Consider the following 22,579-nt stretch of genomic DNA (forward strand, 5'->3'; position numbering starts at 1 on the left):
AACAATAATGCAGGGCAGATAATGAGCAAAATATTTGATGATTAGCATATGTCTTCTCCCACTTTCTTGAATAATTCCATAATATGTCGTGCTTCATGGTAAGTTTTACAGTAGAGAGTAAAAAACTGTAGTACGAATTTTGAAAAAGAATTTTTCCCGTGAAAGGATTTCCTCCAAAATATAGGGCATATACTCGATTTTGATGAAATGACCATATGTAAAGTTTCTAGTAGCTTACTTCTGTTTTAAATAATCGTATTTTCATATACATATATTGTGTAATCTCGGAATATACTTTCCTTAGAGGGATTTTATTCAAAATTTGGTACGGATCCAAATTTTAGCAATCTAGATTATGCCGTTTCAGAATTATTGTGTTCATTTCCACATATGGTGAGAGACATGCTCAATTCTAAATTAAAATGATTTAGTTATATTACCGTACTTTTTTAAAGAAACAATAGGGTTATTTTTGGGAGAATCTTGTAATCTTTACTTGCCGTCAAATCACAGCTGGGCCCTTATTTTCAAGATTTTCACCGCACTAAATGGTGGACATTTTGCCCGATGGATTAGAAGCTTTTTAAATCCTCCTTCATAGCGGCCCGCTCTTTCGTTGCGAGCCTGGAACCCACTGACAGCTCAGCCGGGATGCGAGCCTGGAATTCATTGGCAGTGAAGCCTGATTGCTAGCCTGGAATCCACTAGCAGCTTAGCAGAGTACTTACAACCAGTCCACTACGGCCCAGCCAAAATACGGAGATGCATCAGTATTTCAACGTCGGCTTTTTTTTTCTTTGATGATATGCCAATCTGTTTGTATTTATATCGCATACAAGGAAGTATAAAAAAATGTATTTCTTTAAAATTAGAATTCTTTCTAACGAATACATTATCTAAAGAATAATGTACTTAAATCAGTTCAGGCATGAATTTCTTGCATAGCCAATAACGTGTAGCAGTATCATGCTTGCATGCTACTAGTATCATCAATTAAGACTTCAAACAAATCAGAATTTACTCTAATAAACTAGTAATCAACGTTTAGCGTGCCGATGGTTACAACGCTTGGAATGAATTATTCTCTGTGAAAGAGGATTCTTTGCTTTAAGTATGCATTAAGCGAGAAGAAATTCTTCTGAAGACGTTAAACAAATTCTTGCTACACTGAAGTTTCCTGACATTTTAACTCATCGTCGCAGGGATTAAACAGCGGAAGCTCTGCTTGTCGTAAGATCTCCGAAGATGCTAAAAATTCTTTTAGCTCCGGGGAGCCTTATTGTTAATGAAAGAATGCACAGCTACATATAAACTAAGCTTTTTCCTTGTGAACATCAATTCATTTATTTGCCGTTCAGAAAGATTCAATCTTTTAAAACGGGATTGCAATTTCGTTCAATATAAGCTCAATAATTTTCCTAAATAGGGATATAAAGATGACACATATTATAACCATATTTTTATTTAATATTTCAAAAAAATAGTTTCCTGTCTAATATGAAATATCGTTTTATCATGTTGTATCCTTTTATCATCTGTAGAGAAGCTACAGATGAATGAATTGTAAAATTGGATCCCGCAAAATAATAAACACAGAAGATTTTGTGTTAAAATACTATGGAAAGTACAAAGTTTTTAACCATTTCTGTAAATTTTTGCTGGTAACAGACATGAAGATTGTATACATATTTTTTCTATTTCTGATGAAACATCTTCATCGTTAAAAGTTTCAAGTACAATTTAATATTCTTAGTGGGTTGATATCGGTAGTTTTTTCCCTGTGCACGAAATATATCTCTAGAAGAACACCAGAGAAGTAAGATTGAGCCTACTCTCTGAATCAAAAGTTGGAGAAATTCTCATTGCTTTTGAAAAGTTCTTTCTCCCTATGTGTAAAGCCTTAAATGGTTTTCTTGAAATGCATGTAGTGATATTTGAAGTGAATGATATTTATAATAGATGTGGATAGGGTGTAAGTGTGTTTGGGGAAGCTTAGGTGATTGATATTCGGAGTTTCTTCACTTTGCGCAAAGTATATGTTCAAGATAACACCAAAAATGTAGAACTGGGCCATTCTGTTCAACACACGAAATGGAGTACATCTCGTTGCTTTTCAAAAATCTTTCTCTTGACTTATGTGCGAAGACTTAAAGGATTGTTTTAAAATTTTTGTAGCGATTAATTTTGCCATATCGAAATGTACAGAAATGGATATAAAACTTTATATTTTAGTACAAAATTTATGCACATTACTTTGCACACAAAGATATTGTCATTTCGTCTTTCTTTTTCAATGGCCGTGTATTGTAGTCGTCTGAACAGTTCTTGTACCTTTTTAGGCTACATGCAGAACAGCAAATTTAGTCACAATCCATGTACTGTTCACCAGTGATTTACCCAAACACTCATTGTAATTATTACACTAGTCGGGCCACGGTGTTCTATTACAACTTTTCGGCTTCGCGGCTGGAAGTCTATAAATTCGTAACCCAGTTCTGCTAAAGATCCTTCACATATGCGGACCGAGCGCATGGCAATTTTGCAGACATGGCCTATAATTCCTACTACTGATACGGTCAAGAGCCTTGGAGAAGAGTGGCTGCTCCATTGCCGCCATCATCTTCTGACTGGGCTGAAAATGACGAGGTTTGACCAAAATAGCCTATTAGTTCAAAATGGGCATTGGTGTAACTAAACCAAATTGAACTACAGTAAATCTTTTTGTTTTTATATGACAAGCTGTAAATTTTACCAAATATATTGAATTGTAAACGTCAGATTATAAATATCTGATATTTGTTTGTTACAGAAATCGGAACGAACACTAGAGCAGGAACTGCAAAACGAAATTTTCTCTTAAATGTTTACAAAATGTTTTACTCAAATGTTACTTCTATTCGCAAGTAAATTATAGAACACAAACTAAGAAAACTGAAGCTATGGTCTCAAGATGGTGGTTGTTTCATTTATATCGGATAAATGAAAATATTTTTCGATATAAATTTACAGAATCAAACATCTTTTCACCAATGCAGATTAAATTTCGTTACTATGAAAGGAAAAAGGAACTAAAAGCGAAAATGGTTTTCAATAGGATAATTTATTTCAAAAAATATGTCATGCAAAAATTAATCTTTTCAATGTTTGTAAAAGCTGAGTTTACATATTTGTTATTCAAGTAAATCTTCACTTCTCCTATAAAGTAAAAACTAATTATAATTTTGGTTTGGAATCTCTAAAACAAAATTAAAAAAAAAAAAAATCTCAATGTTTCTCCAGAGAAAGAAATCTATTTGCTTCAATCTATAAAAAATTACCAAAGTAATAAAATGAAATAAAAGTAATAGCTTTTCATTCAAAGATATTAATTTTCTTTATTCACAGAAGTTTTTGCAACAAATTCCAGTTTTTTTGTTTTTTTTAAATCTCATTTCTTTTAACTTCAAAGAAACCAATCTCACATTTTTTTTTTGGGGGGGGGGACTGCTTTTTGAACACAGTAAAAATTCATAGAAGCAGAAATTTTTACTCCCTAATTCCAAAGGGAAAAGAAATTCGTATGTACAAATGCAAACATTGGGATAATTGATTCTTTACCTCCTTAACGGTTTATAGCTAAAGAAGCGGGAATTATATTCATTCATTTAATGCTCGGACCAATGAATAGAAAATACATTAATATAAAGCCTAATACTGAATAAAATTTGTTTCATCATATGTAATAAAAGACGTTTCTATGAATAAAAGAATTGAACATATAATTTCTATGGATAAATCTTTTTAGTTTAAAATGTGCATTTCTTAAAGAATTAAAAAATTTCTTTTTTTCATATTTGAACGCCAAACCTGTATACAAACCGTATAAAAACTAATATTTCAGTATTAAAAAAACTTTAATTAGAAATACGGTGTTTAAAATTAAATTTATTTGGATTTTTTTACAAAAAAAAAAAAGAAGTTTTTGATTAAAAGAAAGTAGAAATTAATATCTAAAACCGTGTAGTATACATTAGTTTCTCTAGAGAAAAACAGTGCTAATTAAATAAAATGTTGCTGTCAAAGCATTCGAATTGAAATTAACGATATTTACGGTGGTTAAGTAATATTTTTAAATATATAAATAGTACATTTCATACTGTTAATTGAATTCAGAATTTTTACTCAAAATTATAATTTGGATAAAACAGATATCACCGAGTTATAGAGTTGCTAACAATAACTAAATTCACTTTTTTTTAACATAACTCTGATGATATGGCAAAACTAAAATCGATTAAAGCAAATGGATCAGCTGGAAAATATATCATTTAATTCCCACAGCCTAATTCCAGTAGAAATGAGATTCTTCTTTAAAAAAAAACATGTAAAGAAGAAAGAAATATGCAACGATTTCGGAAACTAATTAAATGGAATGATTAAAGACAAGTTACGAAGTGAGGGGTATTTCTTTCAAATGATTCATTGGGAGGGGGGAGAAATTGGATCGCGTGCCGCACTCCATCCATGAGTGACGTTCCGAAAGTTAGAGGGAGAAAAGTTTGGCTGGGTTTCTGATATCCTAGAAATGAATGTCGAAATGAAATGAAGGTAGGGGCGGTAAATAAAAATCGTGATCTTTATGCAAATAGTGGAAGAGATTAGAGAGCGGAGTTAATCCCGCTTCTCATTTGAGGTGAGGCCGAAACCCTTAAGCTCGGGGAGCTTATTGCATCACGAAGGCCTATTCAGCCTCCGAGAAGGGAGGTGTAGAGCTGCGCATGCGCACCCCTTCCTTCATGGGATGAATTCGCTCGATGGGCTCAGATCAGCCGGTGGGCTTCAAAGCAAGCACGTGAAAAACCGTCCCGCCTAGCATTCCGCTCAAAAGATTGTTTTGTCTTGTAGAGGAATCTGTCGGTCTTTTTTTGATATGAGGGAAGGACTTTTCGCGCGGCGTTCGGTACACTGGCACTAAGTTTTATCAACTTTTTTTCGCATCATGAATAGTGCGGCTGTCATAGGCAGACAATTGCGTCAACAAAACACTGGACGAGGCGGACCGCCACCTGGAAAAGGTCGACAACGAGCCTTGTCACACCAACCCCTGACCAATGCCCAACTCCAGCAACTCCAAGCAAAGAAGGAGGAAGAAAAAAAGAAAGTTGGCACGATCCAGAGTATCCGGAACAAGATAACCGTCCAATGTTTATGGCTTACATGCAAGGCTCTCAGCAGCGGTATGATACTTCTGATCATCGGGACCACTATGTCAGTTGTGGGCTTTTATGCTGACACTCTATCCACCGAAATACAGGAGTCGGGAAACAGTACAATAGAGGTTAGAGATCCAGATCGTCATTATCACCTGCACAATTTAACATATGTAGGGCCTGTCATCATGGGTCTTGGAGGATTTGTCATTGTCGCCGCATTTGTTATGACGTTCGAGGGACATGATTCAGGATCGAAAGTGGTTCCCGTGACAGATGATCACACGACAACGGATGGCGGTTCCTTGCTCACAAGTTTACTCATTGAAGAAAAATCGAAAGAAAGGCAGAATACGACTTCGACTACCGGACCCTACTTGTGCGTCCCACAGATGGTAGATTTGCCTCCGAATCTCAGAAGACCCTCAGTCACTCTAGCCAACGGGAAAACAGTGAAGGTTCCTTCAACTAAAGATGATGCAAAAATAAAAGTTAATGAAACATCAACAGGAGCCCGTAAGAAAACCCCCTCACAAACGAGCATACCGAATGGTCTGACCAAAGGTGCAAAACCACCACCTAGTTTACCTCTGAGGAGTCGCGAATATCCTGCAGGACCCAACGGACGCATGAGGAACCGTGAGTTGATGATGATGCAGTTATGTTTGGATGAGTTTGTACCTTCCCCTCAAGATATCGACATAATAGATCCGGATGGCTGCGACACCCCTCGTCGAGATACGGGATCGTCTATGGACATGGAAGTATATGTTTCCAACTGCCCGATTACTGTCAAGGTACAAGTGGAGCCTCGCCACTTGGCTTCTATGGAGAGCGATGGTTTGTCCGACAGTGACATATCCGATCCCGGCGAAATTGCTCGTATTTCGAGACGTGACATGGACTTCCCGGAGCAGCACATGCCGCTTCTAGGCCGATGCAGTCCGGCATTCTCTTCGCCGGAGTTCCGCCGGAGCGCCGCGCCGCTTCTCAAACGTGACTCCAGTCGCAGATTTCCTCTTCTAAGGCAAGGGGCTCTGGACAGCGGACGAGGACTCGATGCCCAGTCGGAAACCACCTTAGCGTAATCTCCATTTGATTTTTCATCAAGCCGTCATTTTTCTTTTGAATGCTGTTCGATGTCTTTTTAAGCTGAATGCCATGGCTCAGTCCACGGCAGACTAACTCTTACATCGTGAGCTGAGTATATATACGCAATGTCTTTTGTGTCATCTTCAATTGTCACGTATCTACAGTTGACCTTCATCCAGAAAGAGCACTCGAGTCTATATCAGGGTAAGTTTATTTTTTAATCAGAATTCATTTTTCAGAAAAAATAGTGTTTATTTTCTTTATTTCTAAACGAGTAATGCTGACGACTTTGCTATATTCTTTGAAGGAATATGCTATTCTGAATGGGTTTTTTTATCTGTTATTCATAATATTTTTAAGGGTATCAATGTAAAATATAATACCAAAAATAATAATAAGACACTGCATATTTTCTATATTTTATTGAATGTGAAATTTTGAATAAAAAACTGTATTGGTAAAATGAAAATCTAAAATGCATTTAGAGATGATAAAATTTGATATTTTCTTAATTTAATACTTTTTATGTGGCACTTTTTTCTAAATTTATTTAATTCCTTAATGCTCTTCATCAAGTGTCTAATTTTAGCTTGATGATTCATTTTTATATGGAAACTTTTTAGTATTTGAATTTCGTGACATAATATTAAACAAAAAAAAATATTTTTTGAATATATTTCATAGAATCATACACATATTTCTCATTTTAGCAGGAAACTGCCATTGTTCTTTTAGAATAATATGTCCTGCTGTAAAAAGTTTAAATTTTAAAATGCAACATCAGAGTTTTCATTAAAAATTTTATACCCTTTGAAGGTTTTTAGAGAACTTTGATGGTAAATAATTAACACTTCAAACATCATTTTAATACTCAGCCAAATGTTTTATATACATCATATCTTCTCTACTTGTGGGATAATTTAGACCTTCAATTTTTCATTATATATACGATAAAGAATAAATATACATACTAGAATAGCTTTTTTTCTTGCTGCTTTATGATATTAATAAATACTTAACAATCTGGCACTTTATTCTGATGCTTTCAAATTTGAATCTTATCTTTATACATTGAGAACTATATGTTTCTCCGAGAAAATTTATTTTTAATGCTAGAAATTCATGAAAAAGAAGAAAAAAATATTTTGTTCATTTTAGTGATTTTTTTTTTAAATTAATGAAACATTTTTGCGAGGCGCTTTATAAAACATAATTTTTCAGTCGAATTTTGACAATTTATTCCTTAGGACAAAATAATTTGTCCTTTGCTGGAAAATCATTTATATGTATTATATATGTATGGGAAATATTTATTTTATCTTTTTCGTTTAAGTAAATTTTAATATCCTTTGTGAAGTGTTAGTTGATTTTAGATGTTCAGCTGCTTACTCACTTTTAATTTAAAGCTATTGTTGTTTATTGTACTTTATTTAGGTGGTTGTTTGGATTTTTATACTTGTATATATTTATATTGGATTTAAATTTAAAAGTAATAAAAAATTGCTCAAATTAGATTACTGAATACGAAAATCAAAATATTTAATATGATTAGGATGAAAAAAATTTTTTTTCATATGAAAATTATTTTATTTGTAAATATTCGTGTTTCTGATAATTTAAACTGAATTTGCTGCATACTTATAAAGAATCTTTTTAAATGTTGAATTAATCTTTCTAATTTGTCATAGATTTTTTAAAAAAAACAATAGTTTTCTCTGTTATTTATAAAATTGCTTATTTTATCTGGATTAGTATAACATTTTGGTAAAACAATATGTCGGTGTTATTTCTTCCAATGAACTCTTTCTAAATTAAAGCTGGGAGTTAGCATGTATTCAATAATATTTAGAAATAAATCTGAATTAAAATTCTAAGACACCAGGAAGAATACATAATTGATTTTTTAGTCCACTGTGCTTATTTATAATAAATTTTATTCTCATCGTTCAACTTATAGCTTTCCTCAATAGAGAGTTTATATCTTGCTTCTTTGTTATGCACTATTTGTAATTATAATGCTTTACTATTAAATTCTTGATGCTAATATTTTTTCGTCATGTTAAATAGTTAAATTATGACATTTTTAGAAATGTAGTCTTGGGTTTTTTTTTTCTTTAACGAAAAAAAAAATTAATTAATTTAAGGCTGGGAGATAACATTTATTCAAAAATTAACTTTAAAAATTATAATAATATTTTAATACATAAGTTAAAAGACATTTTTATTACCAAGATAATTGAATTTATTGACAAATAAATTCTATTTTTATATTGATAATTCACTTTGAATCTCAGCCGGTACTTGGGACATGAAAATTAGAAGATTTTGAAAATCCGCAAGATCATTTTTAGATTCGAGTCATTGTAATAGGACTTTTTCTGATGATTTCCTTGAATGTAAAATTGCATTTAGATTTTGGAGATATGAAAATAGTATAATGCATGTATTCTCTTGATGTATTGAGTATAGTTTATTACGAAGAGAAAAGTAATAGACGAAAATATGAATTAATTCTAAACATATTAAAATAAATGGAAAATCAAGAAATCCTAAAATACAAATGTTTTTTCTAAAATTTAGTACTTGACAAATTAGTACATGTGGGCAATATCTTTTTTCAATCCAGTGAAGATGCATCTCATGAATCCATGAATTTCAGTAAAAGAAAGAAGTCTGTTCAAAGAAATTTGCCAATTCTAATCAATATTTTTTTTTTCTTTTTAAAACATAAATACTTGAATGAAACAACTTTATGAATGTTTTTCCTTCGATTCGTTATTGTGATATTTTACTATTCAAATCCTTAGGAAAACAGTTGGATTGTGAATTTGAAAATATTATTTGCCTTGAATATATTATGACGAATATTTGAGGATATTTAATAGAAATTAAAAAAAAAAAAACATGTGTAGAACAAATATCGCGTAGTCTCTCCGTTACGATCCTTTGATGATTCTGATCACAATAGAATTAAGAAAATTCGGTTAATATATCACAATAATTCAACTTTTCGTATTTTAGAATAACAGAATAGATAATTCTAGTGCTAACTGTTAATTTTAAAACCATAAATATTTTTCCATTTTTGATTATGCTTCTTACGGTAAAGCCAATTTAACTAAAGTTGATGCGAAATACAACATATATGAAACAAACACTGTCTATCATTCCAACTTATGAAATATATTTGGGGAAATATTATTTTAGTGCTTTTATTCAATTTTATTCATTCAAATTCTGATTAATTTAGTATCTTCGATGCGCAATTGATTTGCTGCATAGCCGTGCTAATCGTGCTAATGCAATTTTCTCTTGAGATATTCTTTGCTGATTCTAATTTTATCTCCCATGTATTTTTCATTTTTCAATTTTGCTTATTTATGTTTTATTTTCTTTCTATATATAGATATATATGAAAAGAGAGTGAAATAAGAATCGAGTTTTTTATAAGGAAAAAAAAGTTGAAAATAACAAAATAACACGAAAAGATAAGGAAGGCAGTAAAGGAAAAAATATATTTTATTTACTATCAAACAGAGCATTTAATAACGGTTGTCGTTTGATAAAACTTTATAGAATTAATATTATTTTATCTTAATATTATGTTATCTATCTAATATTATTTTATCATCATAATTTTGAAGTAAAATTTTTAACAGCAGTATGGAACAAAAAGTATACAAACACACAGTTTAAATGCTGTGAAAAGTTGCGATGCACAAAGAAATATGTTAATGATTATCTTTAAAACTTGTACAAAAATAAAATGGTGCGAAATTCTAAGAGCTCATTTTAAAATCAGTTATTATTTACAGGATTTTAGTGACAAATGAAGGACTTGCAAATTCATTTTTGCATTCAATATGGTCGGTGTAAGCTCTGAAATTTCTAAAAGGACAGAATGATCATTTAACAATATAATCATATATTTTTTTTCATAGTAAGATAGTTTCTGTTCTTCCATTTGAAGTAACAGGTGACGCAAAACATTCAATTTAGGATTGGAAGTCCTGTATTTTTGGTATCACAAGGACAGGCATAATTAAATTACAAACTCTGCCTGAAAAATATCTGAATGAAATTAAAAGATTTTAACATCTGGTTCATATATATCTCTTTCTAGTATAATTATTTCATTCAAATAATTTCTACTATTTAGGATGATAATGTTTTAATAAACACATTGGCATTCTACTGTTAAATTTTACCACATCAGATGCATTTCTAATGCTTTATTCTATAATACAACTAAAAGCCATGAATGGTATTGAATAAATTGATGCAGTGGTAGAATATATGTTTTCCTTCTTGATACCTTCAATCTTACTTAAAAAAAATCATGTATATGACTTAAAATGATCATGGCTACGTGTATTGTCTCAATGTCTTATTAGTTGTTATGCTGCTTATTGGTTCTCTTTATTTTACAAATATTAATGTTTAAAAATCTCTCTCAATGAAATTATAGGTTCATTAAAAAATTATATACGGGTAAAACCACTTCAATACTTTTTCATATGAGCATAGTGCGTATTATGATAAGTGTAGGTGTTTCTTTCTTAATCTGAATCATTCATACGTTGATTGCGAAGAAAAGTCTTATTATTATAACATATTATTAAAAGTGGTAAACTATTTTAATATAGTTAATATAATACAAATATTATTATGCTCTTAGTATAATACTTTTAAGCCGTAAATCCTTCATTTACCATTCATGTAATTGAAATTTCGTAATCGTTTTGAGATTGAAATTTGTGACTAATTTTTCAGACTAAAATATATATAATTTTCATAAAATATAAAAGAAAGTTTTACAAACTTTGCAAATTATTTAAAACATAATCAAAGTACTCCAATTAATTTCGATGTTTTTTAACCAGCTATCTATCTTTGTTAAAAAAAATTCTGATAAAATTAAATCTAGACACCAATTCATTCCGATAAAAATGCAAATGGGTTCTATAATCTTGCTAAACCAAATTTAATGCATATTATTGAGACATATCACTTATATTCAGAGGGATAATCAGATACGACATTTTCTTTTTTAATCATTTCCGAATTTGGTTAGAAAGCATTTGATACAATTGTCTAGAAATCTAAATTTACATCTCAAATTCATTTCGATACAAATGCAAATGAGAGCAATAATCCCTCTTAACTATTGCACGCCGCTAATGATATCGTGCTTCGAGATCCGAGCTCTAACATCCATTCGGTATAATCCTTCCTAACATGAGAAACATACTGGAGACCTCGACTGCCATATCGATCTCGCTTAGCGATGTTAAAAGGGTAATACTGTGTACTAGCCGTTGGTCAGATCAGCTGCTTCTCACAGTCACTAGTGTTACTGAACCTGCTTACTCGCTCTCTCATCATTGTTACTCTCATTACTCCTTGCTATTGCAGCTCAATTCTTGGGATTATTATTTCCCCATTAAAGACAAATTTTCGATCCAATAGCTGAAGTACGAAAAGAGCATATTGGCCGTTAGGTAAAAAGTGCGAATAGTTAAATCTACTTATTCTATCGCTTCCCAGATAATTTAGAATGATCTCAGACGATTTATAGGATAAAAGATAAAGCGCATTTTTAATTTTACAGAGATTGAATTTGTATGAAATATTTTCTGCTTTCCGAATGATGTGGAAATTCTGGTATATTAACAGCATGCTATTTTCTCATCCTTGGTAAACGAAGAAAAATAGTGAAATCGTTTGATAGTTAAATCTACTTATTCTATCGCTTCCCATGTAATTTAGAAAGGATCTCAGACGATTTATAGTATAAAAGATAAGGTTTATTTTCAGTTTTAGAGAGATTGAATTTGTATGAAATATTTTCTGCTTTCTGAATGATGAGGAAATTCTGGCACATTAACAGCATGCTATTTTTTTTTTCTAGACGAATAAAAATAGTGAAATCGTTTAATAGTTAAATCTAATTTTTGAGATTTTACCTAATAATTTAGAAGGTTCTCAGATCTTTTTTGAGCATAAAAAATAACATTTATTATCAGTTTTAGAGGATCAAATCTAAATGCGTCAACGATTTTCCTATTTCTGAACTATAAGGGATTTCATGAACAATAACACTTTATTATTATTTCTTTCTTTGTAGACTATTTTTCAGATAAAGAAAAGAGACGCATTTGAGAATTAATCATACTAATTTGATTATTAAAATTTAATTTAGATGGTTTAAGGCGTTTTATCAGCTTAAAAAATAATCTTAATTCTCACTTTTAGAGAAACAGAATTTGAATATATAAATCGTTTTATGATTTTTGTATGATGAAAAGATTTTGGAATAGTTGCAGAATTCCAGTATTTTTCTTCGTAGGACGCAAAAGGAATTGCTTTGATCTTCCTAAACAATGCTGAAAATTGCAGTTTCAGATATCGTTTAAAATGTTTTATAGTGCATTAAGATACAGAGTTTACATTATTTATATAGATTCCAATTATTCCAATTATTCATATACTTTCCAATTATTCATATGCTTTCCAATTATTCATATACTTTCCAATTATTTCAAATATTCATATAAATTCCAGTTATTCATACACATTCCAATTTTTTCAATTGTTCATATAGATTCCAATTACTCATATAATTTTCCAATTATTTCAATTGTTCATATAGATTTCAATTATTCATATACTTTCCAATTATTTCAATTATTCATATAGATTCCAATTATTCATATATATACCAATTTACATTTAAATTTCAAATAGTTCACGCAATATATTGTCAATAATTATGAGCATAAAGAATTATAAAATTTAAGTCGGTAATTTGCAGCCTGAGTGCTTCACCAGTTTTCATAAACTTTTACATATAAGTAAAGATAGGATTTTTAAAAAGTTATTTTTTTAAAAATAATCGTATTACATATTAAAATCTTATGAATAGGAACAAATTAAGAAAAAATAATGTATAGAACAGAGGTTGTAGATAAGGTAAATGAAATTTTCTGGCAATTCAGATATTATGTCTTTAATTATACTCTTTTTTTGGGGGGGGGGGATTGCAATACTAAAATACTTTTGTGAAATCACTTGTCCGGTGAAAATACTACTGCAACTCTATTTGTTTTCAATATTCAGAATTCTTATAATATTGATTATCTTATTATTATTTTAAATATATCTTATTATGAAAATAATTTTTTTCATTGACTTATTATTCTGTCTTAGCTAATGATATTTGCATAGCATGCCAATATAAGTTCCATAATCCATACTAAAACATCATCAATATCTTATAAGCTATTTTGAATTGTTTAATGTTTGTGAAACTAGGAGTTTTAAATTCAGACGAGGAAATGAAATTAATCACAAAATATTTCCATTGTGCCTAGTATTTTAATCAACATTCGATATGTAGAAATTCAGAAACATGTTTTTAATAATAATAATTACAAAAAAAAAAAAAAAAACCCCGAATGATTTTATTTTTATTTTTTACCAAAAGAGTCCTGGCTTCTCATACCTCAGTTCAAAGAGGGGTATGAAAAATTTTAAATAAATGTTTCTGAAATAAATGAAGCATTCAACAGAAGGAAAATTTGAGCATAAATAAAGAACAGGTAGTAGTTATTAAAATGCTAATTGTTACTAAAATTACGGTGAAACAAAATCCACCCTCCGAGCGAGTCTTTCCTTTTGAACATATTTGGGACGTTCCTCTCGAGCGAGCATCGAATTTCTTGGTTGGCTGATTCTGTAAAGAATCTCCCAAAGGCCATCAAAAGGATGAGGGATGAAAAACACGAACTGACTCCATCTTTAATCTCTTCAAACGTGCTTCCAGGTGTTGTTATGCCATGAAATGAGGGTGAATGGAGAACAAGCCCCATTTTTGATAGGGAAGATTCAAATTAATTCCTTAGCTCTTTATAAGAATGGGTTATTTGATAGTTTAGAAATGTTGCGATTCATTATTATAGATAACTTTCATTGGGGCATGAGGCAGAAAGTTATAGTTAGTACACGATAACAATAAGCTCTCTGACTCTTTGATGTTACCCTTTGTTGCAATTCTGGAGATGTCAGAATTTTGGTAGCCTCGAGTCTAATTAATTTATTATTCTATACATATTTTTCCAATGAATTAATTTCCATATTTAATTAAAAGAAGAAGAGAATATACATTTTGAAAGAATCGATTTCCATGAGCTGTTTAACCGAAGTTCTGACAGCATCATTTACGTAGGAGCTGCTCCCAAATGACACAAATTCAGAGAATGTTCAGACGACCCAAAATTCAAAGGAACTTCATAGTCTAGCGCACAATATCAGGTAAATATAGGTTTCGAACATTTTTACTTCGCTTAAGTTGTTTTCTCAAATAATTTGAAGTTTCGTTTACAAATAATTATTCAGAAAGAAGGAAAACAATAGGTTGTGAAAGAAGAGAATTAAAAATTATTGTTGCATTCAACTTTGCGATAAAGCAAAATGCAATATATCAAATGGTGGCTATTGATCTAAACATCCATTGCTCTTCAAACAATCGATTTAAAGTAAATACGAACTGGAATATCAAATGGTTCAACGAGAAAACTGAACTTGGTATTGAGATGTGATGGCTTTATCTTTGTCCAGCAGGATATTTGTCTGTCAGGAATTCGATTTTACAATGCGAAAAAGCTTTAGAATACTGATTATGACGCTTTAAAACACTGACACTTTTTATTACTGATTTATGATAGCGTTTTCCGAAGCACGATATTTTTTATTAAAAAATGTATAACTATAATGCGATATTTTACATGCATTAGTGTTACATTTTGACTTATAGAAACCCAAAATAGTATCATATAATTTAGGCAAACAAATATTTATATTATTATATACCTTGAGAAATTACAACTCATATTTAACATAATCACGAAAATTGATTTCCAGTGGAAATATATAAACGCGTGTCGATTTTTAAAGCGGTTAGAATAATATTAATGATGCGATCATTTAAACTTTAAATACAAAATAAGACTCAATGATTTAATGTATTATTTTTAAAATAAGGTTAAAACAATATGATACATTAGTAAACAATGTGATTTAAGTAATCCAATGAAATGTAATTAAATTTCACTATTTTTAAATCCTATCATATGTTACCTCTAATCCATAAAAAATACAGCCAATTTATTTCAGAATGAATAAAAAATATATTTAAGTTCGCTAGACATTAAGTAAACTGAATGTCTAGAATGGCTGATGAAACAAAGCTCGTGACATTTAGATAAAAAGGTAAGGATTTATTTTTCTAACCTCCTCACTGTTAAATCCTATTCAGAAGTTTAATTACTGAATAAAGATATAGTAAAAATAAATGTAGGAAAATAATTGGTAGAAGAATGCTGCTGCTTATTACTTGTTGAATTATTTTTTTAAAAAAATAGACTTTTCATGTGTTTGTTTAAATAATAAAGTATAAAGAAGCCAGACAGATGATTAAAAATAAAGCTTCTGGCATGTTTTAGTAATTTGCTATAAGCTAATAAATTAAATTTTCTTTATGAATGGGACTATGAAGAATTTTAAAAATTAAATGGGTTTTTGTGATAAAGACTTATAATTAAAGAATTTTCTTTGCTTCCAATTACTTTGTTACAATGTTATCTATGTTTCGATACTAGGAAAGTTGCGGGATTTGCAGAATGACAGCTATTTTGGACTAGTCTGTCCAAATTTTATTAAAACTCTAATTAAAAGAAATGAAAACCACAATTTTTTTAAAGATAATTTATTTTTAAGTTTGAGAATTATCAGAAAGTCGGATAAAAGAGTTATGACCTGCAAGCTATTAATTTCTCCATGCATAGAACCACTATATAGTATTCTCCAGAAAAAAATTATAAACTATAACATCTAACAGTAAAATTTAACACACACGTAAGCAACACATATAACATGTATTAAAAGTAATGTAAAATCAACACATTATTAAATGGCCACACATTATACAATTAGAATAAAAGTCTATTTGATTTGTTATTTGATGACGAAGAAGTACATGATAAGAAGTTGGGATTTAATGGAAAAAGAGCCAAATCAGATATGCTACACAAAAAATAATATGGATTTTGATGACGAAGTTACATTGGCCTATAAAAATGCTTTTGATTGTTAAGTCTTTTATCATGTAGAGTATTTTTTAAATGGTATCATTTTTCAATAAACCTGCATGGATACTATGTCGCTAGAGTAATTTTCTTAAAAAATATCAATATAAAGCGTCTATATAAAGCCTTTTGCTTGATTGCCGATAGAAAGAATGTTATAGTAATCATAATGCCAACAAATTGCGCCTATTATCCTCTAGAGAAATAATGATAGCTATATAATGCTGAAAAAGAAGGAAAGGCAAAATCTCCATTACAAAGGAAACTTCTCATTTCAAAGCTAAAATATAAAAATGTTTTTATCAATACAAAAAAATTAAGGTCTAAGAAAGGGTTAGGACTTGTACTATCTTGAAAGGAAATGTTAGGACTAAAGATTTCTAAGGGAAATGTTAGGACGTTTCAAAGTTTCAAAATACGTAGAAATAGCGCAAGAAAGGTCTTCTAAATATTACAGACTGAATCGAGTTTAATGATGAAATATAAATCTAAAGAATATGAAGTCCCTGATTCATTATATTGCGTCCACGTGATCTTCAAAAATCAGAAGGAAAGTTAGAAGAAATGATAATGCGTGCCATCCATTTTCTTATAAAAATTATCTTGATCATAAAATACACTAGTCGATGAAAAAACTACCTCATTGACATGATATTGCTATACAAGTCGTAAATCTTGAGAATCATAAAGGCTCACCGTTTCAGTAGTACACATAGGTCTGATGCATGTAGAATTGAATTGAAGTCACAGTATAAACGAAGTCAATAAAAGTAAATTCCCTGCATTTTTATAGGTGAAGTTGATTCGCAATTCATTGCTAGTATTATGAAGAAGCCTCGTTTCAAAGAGAGACAGCGTAATGATGGATGCCGAAAAAGGAAGAAGATTTGGTTTAGGAGAATTCATTCTCTTCTTTCGTGTCGTTAAACTTTGTCTTGTTTGAATAGAGCGTTATTAAAGCTGTGCATGTGCATTTTTACGATAATTGACTGCAGAAGATTCTGTGAATTATTAAAAGATACCAAAACGCTTGCAATGGAATCACAACAAAATTGGTTCAGTTACATGATAAACATATTTAACATTTCTCATGTAATTCAAACGGAGTTCAATTGAAGAAAAATTACATATCAAGAAATATTTATCAAAAAAGTTGGTACATTACTGCTGAAGGAATTGGAAGTTGTATATTTAACTAATTTCTGTTGATTTCTGATATGGATACTGAAGGCTTCAATGATTCAGAACTTTTGACTGCAGACTTAAGACTATGAGGACTGTGGAGACTGAAGACTATGAGGACTGAAGATAATCATCCTAGATCTTCATAGAAGCAAATAAATATCCCTATTTAAGTCATTCGCATTTTTTAATGTTTCTTTTGGAAAAATAGTAACAAACTTTTCTTTGTTAAGTCTCGATTCTCCTTTAATGAGTGGGTAGCATAGAAAATTCTCAAACTTTCGTCTTCATGCAGCTGCAACTCGTAAATTGACTATGGGGATTAAATAAATGAGGAATAGCTATCAATTAATAACTATACGCATAATATAATTACGCTTTATGCTTATGAAAAAGAATTTTTGTGAGAGGAACTTTTATATGATAGAGTAGGAAAGGAAAAGAAAGATGCTTTCTTATTCAGCATATTAGTATGATTCACTAAATGCATTTAGTTTTATTCATAGTAAATTATATAATGTGGCAATGATTTTCTGTTTGACTGAGGTAAGAGTTCGCTTTTGAAATATGGTGAAAAAAAGAGTTTTGTACTCGGGAAATTTATTGAAAGAGGCGGTAATTTTTTTTCATGAATTATAAAAATAATCAATTGCATAAATCATTTAACCTAATAACAATAAATATCGCCAACTGCTGGGAAGTAAAGGAGGAGGTTTATTCTTTTATTTATAGACATAAGCTATCTAATATTTATTGCAACCACTTTTTTTATGCCTTATTCTTTTATTATTTTATAGCGAAGTCATCGATAAAAAAATTTTTGATTAATAATGGTCCCACCCAGGTTCAATAATCTCCTGAAGTTAGCATTAATTATTTCCTTTTATGTCAGCAACGTTGATTTTAGGTCTATAAGATGGCGTAGCAATAACTATTATAAGTGCTTTTATTGGTTCTTTATTCATTCAGAGGGATTAATTTTTGCCTTCTGTCTTACCGATTTATGAAATGGATGTAAAATAAGCGTTGTAATGACTGTTTTATTCTTTAGACGGAGTCGAAACATGTAAAATGGCAAGATAAAATGTTCTTAATTAAATATAGACTCTATAACATCAAATTGTAGTAGATCGAAAATCCCACACAACAAAGCACAGAAAATTTTGATGTAACAGTTCGAAACACAAATGACACATGGCATTTTGTGATAACATAAAATAAGTACATCACGTTCAACAATTTAAAATTAGAACTGAAATCAACAACTCATTTTGCATTAATAAAATGTTTAAGTAAACTCGACACATGACATGCCAATTGTGTCGATATTAAAAGTGGTATTTGCTCTGTTATTCAAATTATTTCCGTTATTAAAATTATCTGAGAATTCTTAACTTAATGGATTTTCGCATGTTGAACATTTCTATAATAACAACTCGGTGTATAATATTTTTATCCTCAGCACATGCAAAGAAATTCTTTTTAATTGAAATTTCAATTTAGAATAATACTAACTCTACATCACAACTGGATTCTTAATCTTTTCTCCTTCAGTTTTACTCAAACGGTTAACAAAATAAACATCACAATAATTTTTTCATTCTTTACTCGAAATCTGAACCGGTAAAATGGCTGATTAATAGTTTTAGAACTAAATAGTGAAATTTAGCATTTACTTCGTTAATCAATTGAAATTATTTTAGTCTTAATTTAACGGATTTCTTAGATATCGAATATTTCTCTTCCTATTACCTCCCCGCATTGCATTTTTATCCACCGCACATGCAAGCTGACTAAACTTAATTGAAATTTCAATTCTGAAATGTAAATCACTATTCTCATGGAATAATTTACCAAAGATGCGTAATGTAATTTTGGTAATTTAATCAGTTTGCTTTCAGAAGTCTTGTCGTCTCTAACTTCGTAAACAAGCCCGATTCATTAGCAACTAATGAACTTTCCCCCAACGGATTCTTAACGATTGACAGCAAAGGCTTTCAATAGGCATGAGATGAGTTTCCCTAATGATTTGAGGTTTCTTAGATACGATATCGCGATTGCCGCCGCATCAAATTATCCTTTATCTGCTAGAAAGATTTTTCTTATCAAATGCGTCCGCTAACTTTCGTCTTATGCTGAAAATATTTAATCATTTATACTACACCAAAAAGTATCATTTTGAAATATGTGAGTTTTATTTTTAAAGTGTTGAGAAATAAGTAATTGCCTTGGAAGAGGAAAAGAAAGTGTGCAAGGGAGAGATTTCCAATTTCACACTTTGGTAAACAGTGCTGCGTTTAATGGCTGTGAGTGTGTGAAGTTTCAAAAGTAACTTCTGCTGCGTTAGTTTCTTACAGTATGGTTTATTATTTTTTGTGTGAATAACTGCCTATTTGAAGCTGTTCTGTCTAGGCAAGTTCCTTATTTTGTTACTGATAAATCTATCTGATGTTTTGAATTATGTTTTGATAATATATATAATTACGTATTTATTTAAAAATTCTAAAAAATGCGCCAAATAAAAATAAATTATTAAAAAAATCCTCATGAATATAATATTTATACAATAGTATACATACTATATAAATATGCAATGCAAAACAGAAATATATATATTATTGAAGATAAAATAATTTGCTGAAATCATTCAAAAATTAAAATTCATTACTTGTCTATTTTTTTTTAAAATTAAGTAGTGTTTTTTTTATATAAATTCCTTTATTTTTCACGTATTTTTTGATAATTTTGGATTTGTGTTTTTTGTGTCTTTCAAAGGCTTCATGAAAGACTGAAAAGGAAAATTCCATTTATTCTTAAAAACCGAACTAGTGGATTGTGTTTTAAGACATGGCATAGCAAAGACACATGAAGCGAAAGCAAATTTCTCTAAATATCTTCAGGGAAAACAACATATCTTCAAAGACATCACAAAGCGTAGCAGAAAATCATGAACCGCAAACAGAATTTCGCTGAATATTCTGCTGTAAGGCAACTTCCCTCTACATATTGGAGTTAAATCCAATTTCTGCCTCAGGTATAATTTGGGCCTTTCTAATCTTAGGTTAAGATAATTTTGATTAACTGAATATGCCACGTAACATAATATACACGTCACGTAATACATCTTTCGACACAGTCACGATTCATGCGTTTCCGTTGTAACGTTTCTTCAAAGGACCCAAAGCTTCTGTTTCACGTCCTTTCCTGTTTGAAGAAGACTGGAATTTTTGGAGATTGAAATCATTTTCGAGGAGCAGATGATAACTATTACAAGACTTATGATAACTATTATTCGCTAATGATGAATTATTAGAGGACAAGTTATGTGTTGCTAATTTAAGCAATGTTGAAGATGAATGTGAAGAAGTTATTTCGCCCTTCTTTGATGATGCAATGGATCCTATTTGAAAATTTAGAATTTATTTTGTTTGAAAAAACATCAGAAGAAATATTCAATAAGCTTGATTCGATTCATAATGCTATATTTAATATACACCGACAATGTGTATGTGAGATGATACTTAAAGACTTTTTTTTTTAGTTACAGTAAGTGCTTACCTACACTCCATCTGTATCATATTAAATAACATATGCGTAATTTGTACTCAAGATATGCAAAAGTAGTATTAATTTTCTCAATTATATGATTTTCAAATCTGATTTTCTTTTAATTTACACTGTTCCAATTTTTAAAAATTGAAATTATATCTTTTAAATGAATTAGCATAAGTAGAATTTAATTTAAAATAGTAAAAAAAATTTAGTAAAATTTCGATAACAGGTTTCTTTACATAATGACGTATAATTGGATACTTATTGTATAGTATATTAGCGTTGATTAGGTATAATTTAAAATGCAATTCAGAAATCAAGATTTGCTAAATGATGGATCTGGACAAAGCTGCTTAAGCTCCTTCTTTCCTCTGACGAATATGCATTCTTTTTAATTTCATAACGTCGAAAAATAAGTGTCATTCTTACAGTGGGGGTGTTTTACCTCATGGAATGAGCTTCAAGAAGTGGAGATTAATGGAAACTGTGACACCAGCGGAAGAAGACATACTTCAGTTCATGCCAACGTTTCCAACAATGATCCATGCCTCTGTCAAAAGCGAATAGATAAATAGCCCTTTTATTAAATATAAAACTCGCGGGGAATACATTTTTGCAGTTTTACATCTCTCAAGTGAAAATATAGAACTGTAATAAATTTGAAGAAGTTTTATGTCGTTTTTTAAACATATATCAAGGTATATCATGAAAGTCATAAATAGTAAAAACGATGGAGGAGAGGTATGAAATCCTCATATATAAATATTACGAAAACTGTTTGACTGGAGAAAGTTTCTCAAACAGAGGCTGATAAAAACGCCTCTGAGATTTTTCCGAAATTTTGATAATAGTTAAAATAAATCTCGTAAATATTATTAACAAAATAAAACATTTCGTGATTTTGAACTTGTATTTTAAACCATGGTTTGGGAAGACACTATATTTGCTTGTTTTGTTTTGGGGAGAGGATGTTGAACTTCAGAATTAGTAAAAAAGGAACAATAAAGAAGACTTCAATTTTAACATAATCAGAAATATGTGATTATATGTGTAAAAAATAGATTAATCTATTTTATGTCTTATTATTAATGTAAATTTTATGTAATGGATAAAATATGGATAAAATAATTTTCTGAAAATCCTTTTAAAAATGGAAATAAAATCTAATATTGTTATCCAATGGATTTTTAATAATGATGTTAAATTAACTAAAAAAATTGAAACACTGAGTTGGAATATTTTGAATTTTAAATTATTTAAAAAAATTGAATGTATTTTTTTGAAATTTTATTTTATATATCTAAATTAGAATCTTGTAAGATTATTTTGATTATAATATTATGATTTTATCATTACGATATTAAGATTAATTAAGATTAAGATATTATTCTGACTACAATATTAAGATCTTATCATTAC

Source organism: Argiope bruennichi, chromosome X2 (assembly GCF_947563725.1).
Source record: "Argiope bruennichi chromosome X2, qqArgBrue1.1, whole genome shotgun sequence".
Taxonomy (NCBI): domain Eukaryota; kingdom Metazoa; phylum Arthropoda; class Arachnida; order Araneae; family Araneidae; genus Argiope; species Argiope bruennichi.